We start from the raw sequence: 3,144 nt of genomic DNA, 5'->3' as shown, positions 1-3,144 counted from the left end.
GTTATTGTCCTCATCAGTGGTGTAAAGCACTTAAGTAAAAATACTTTAAAGTACTAGTTAAGTAGTTTTGGGGGTTATCTTTACTTTACTAGTCATATTTTTGACAACTGTTACTTTTACTCCAAGAAAATAGTGTACTTTTTACTCCATAGATTTTCCCTGACACCCAAAAGTACTCATTACACTTTGAATGCTTAGCAGGAAAGGAAGATGGTCCAATTTACACTCTTATCAAGAGAACATCCCTGGTCATCCCTAGTACCTATGATCTGGCTGACTCACTAAACCAACATGCTTTGTTTGTAAATGATGTCTGAGTGCCCCTGGCTTTCTGTACAAGAAATGTAAATAAATAATTGTGCCGTCTGGGTTGCTTAACATAAGGAATGTGAAATGATTTACACTTTTACTTTTACTTTTGATACTGAAGTATATTTTAGCAATTACATGTTTTGATACTAAAACCAAAGACTTTTAGACTTTTACTGAAGTAGTATTTTACTGCGTGACTTTCACTTTTACTTGAGTAATTTTCTATTAAGGTATCCTTATGACAATTTGGTATTTTTTCCACCACTGGTCCTCATTATGTATTTAGGAACGTGCGTTTATACGTGCGCTTGACTTTCGATTTCCACGCACATAATCTGGGCTGTGCGTAATATCYCGGAGCGCACCTAATCTCCAGACACATCTCCATCACTCTGCCTTACCTTTTCCAGGTAGGTGGCCAAACGATCGTTCAGATTCTGCATGGTATGCTTCTCGTTGGCACCGATAGTGATCTGGCCCGTCCATAGAGAAAGTGGACTGAGAGATACGGGTGCCGTATCCCCCGGCACCTCCATATACACTCGGCGCGCGACTGCTCCCAACAGAGGACACGCTCATACGGGACCTACCGCCTCCCAAACCGCTGGAAAACTGCATCCCACCGGACAAACGGAGGCCACTCGAACCGACACCGCTACGTGAGATGTATCTACGGCTACAACTGCGACTGGTTACAATGGACATGGCGAGAGATGGTCTGGCGATGCGTCCTGTGAGGTTAAAGTGCGTTCTTCGAGTTGGAGGCGACAGGTAAAATAACCCCCTTCGTGTCCTCGAGCTTTTTATACAGTTGGATTAAGAATGATTGACTGCGTCACCATTATTCCCTGGAAGGAAGGTATATCTAATTGTTTTGTTCAGTGGGTGGGTACAGGGCTTGCAACAACTATGTAACAAGAGACATCACTAAAGTCACTAAGGACTTCTAGGGAAATGAATGGTTCAGTAAAGGTTGTGGTTTATGAAGGGCAGTGTGTTTGACAGGTATAGACTGGCAAGTCAGACAGCTTGAGAACATTACTGGATTTGTTTTGTAAAGCTGACATTCCATGGTTTCAGATATCCATTTTTAATTACGTTTTGGTTTGTTTACTGAAATTGGCAATATTTTAATATATCTTTGTCAAGGATTTGTAGGCTAAATATTGTATGTGTTATGTTATTATTTTACCAAACTAAAATGTTGCACCAAGTCACTCCTTCACTTACATTTGATGATTTTCTGTCATTCTATCCATTTGAAAAGATGGTCAGTAACTGTCACGCCCTGACCATAGAGAGCCCTCGGGGTTCTCTATGGTGTTTTATGTCAGGGCGTGACTAGGGGGGTTTCTAGGTATTATATTTCTATGTCGGTGTGTGTATGGTTCCCAATTAGAGGCAGCTGAATTTCGTTACCTCTAATTGGGGATCATACTTAGTGTGTCCATTTTCCCACCTGCTATGTGGGATATTGTTTTGTATGAGTGTCTATGTGCGCTACGTATTTCATGATGGTTATATCTTTGTTGTTTTGGAAGTTTCACTATCATTATAATGTGGAACTCTACTCACGCTGCGCCTTGGTCTAATTATTCATACGACGGTCGTGACGTTAACAGTCATCTTTTTGAAATGTAGATAACCATTATGAAGTGTTCATAAATTCAACACATTCAATGTTGTTACTTTGTCTACTCAGTATACTTGCTCTCAGATTAGTTGGTTTGGATAGTGTGTTTAATCATTGTCAAAGATGTATAGTAGGTATTCTTACAATTTTGACTATAAGTCACTTTGATGATTTTCTCATTCTTTCTGACTTCAAAGATGTCCTGTTCCATAACTATACCCTTGTTTGAAATATGAATAAACATCATAATTCCTCACATTCCATTTCACCTAATCAGTACTTGCTCTCAAAAGTTGGTTTGGATAGTGTGTTTTGTTCAAGGGACAAGTGTATGCAAAACAGCCACATAACAGCCTGAGTAAGTTTCATTCCCGAAACGGTCTATATCCATTTTCAGAAATGTTGGTCAATTAGCTTTTATTGTTTAAAGACATTATGAAAGAGATTGGTGTGTGTTTTTTCACTATCTAATGAGGTTGTTCAATGACAGACATGTATTTGTTACTACTGTTAGTTTTCACAGTCAAATGTAACAAATAAAAAAATATATATAAAGAAATGTACAAATTATAAATTTGTGACATCAATATTAAAAGTTTTACAAAAAAAATATTCAGTGTAGTCAGTATCTGAATGTAGAATGTTTACATTTTACATTTTAATCATAGCAGATGGTCTAATCCAGAGCGATTTACAGAAAGTGCATTAATTTCAAACTAGCTAGGTGAGACAACCACATCCCATCTAGCACATAACGTTCTGAGAACCACGTTTCTTAGAGCTTGGTGAGAGTGTGGTTGTCCTGTGGCTATTTTGCATACAACCTTCTCAACCTTCTCATTTTTTWATTGTGGGTATGATAGTCTATTACAAATAAGTCTGACAATACTTTTGACAGTATTTCAATCTGAAGGAAGTATGGTTTTAAGTGACTGAACACATCAGAAAGGTATTGGAAAGTTTAGAAGATCATCAGGCAATAATTTTTCATGATCTGTGTAGAAAAGAACATCATCATTGATGATTTTCTTTTCCCCCCAGTCTAATTTGGTGCCTGGTTTTGTCCACTCTGTTTTAATTGGGCTTGTGGGCATTGTAGAGGTGTCATGACGTTGGCCTAAGGGGGAGGTTTATGACCCCCATAAATACCTTTCCCCTTTTTCCTCTCTCTACTCTACCGATGTGACTATTGAAAATCC

At 38.3% G+C, this 3,144-nt stretch overlaps 1 protein-coding gene and 1 pseudogene across 1 annotated transcript in view; one reads left to right on the top strand and one right to left on the bottom strand.

Annotated features, from left to right (window-relative positions):
• The window catches only part of LOC112067986 (keratin, type I cytoskeletal 19-like), a 23,262-nt pseudogene extending 22,245 nt beyond the window's left edge, over nucleotides 1–1,017 (bottom strand).
• Nucleotides 1–3,144, top strand: part of LOC112068039 (cholecystokinin) — a 31,078-nt gene that overhangs the window by 21,161 nt on the left and 6,773 nt on the right. The gene's annotated exons all lie outside the window — the stretch shown is intronic.

This window comes from Salvelinus sp. IW2-2015, unplaced genomic scaffold (assembly GCF_002910315.2).
Source record: "Salvelinus sp. IW2-2015 unplaced genomic scaffold, ASM291031v2 Un_scaffold19, whole genome shotgun sequence".
NCBI classification, from domain to species: Eukaryota; Metazoa; Chordata; class Actinopteri; order Salmoniformes; family Salmonidae; genus Salvelinus; species Salvelinus sp. IW2-2015.
The sequence above is the reverse complement of the archived record's forward strand: the minus strand, read 5'-3'. Positions and strand labels throughout refer to the sequence as shown.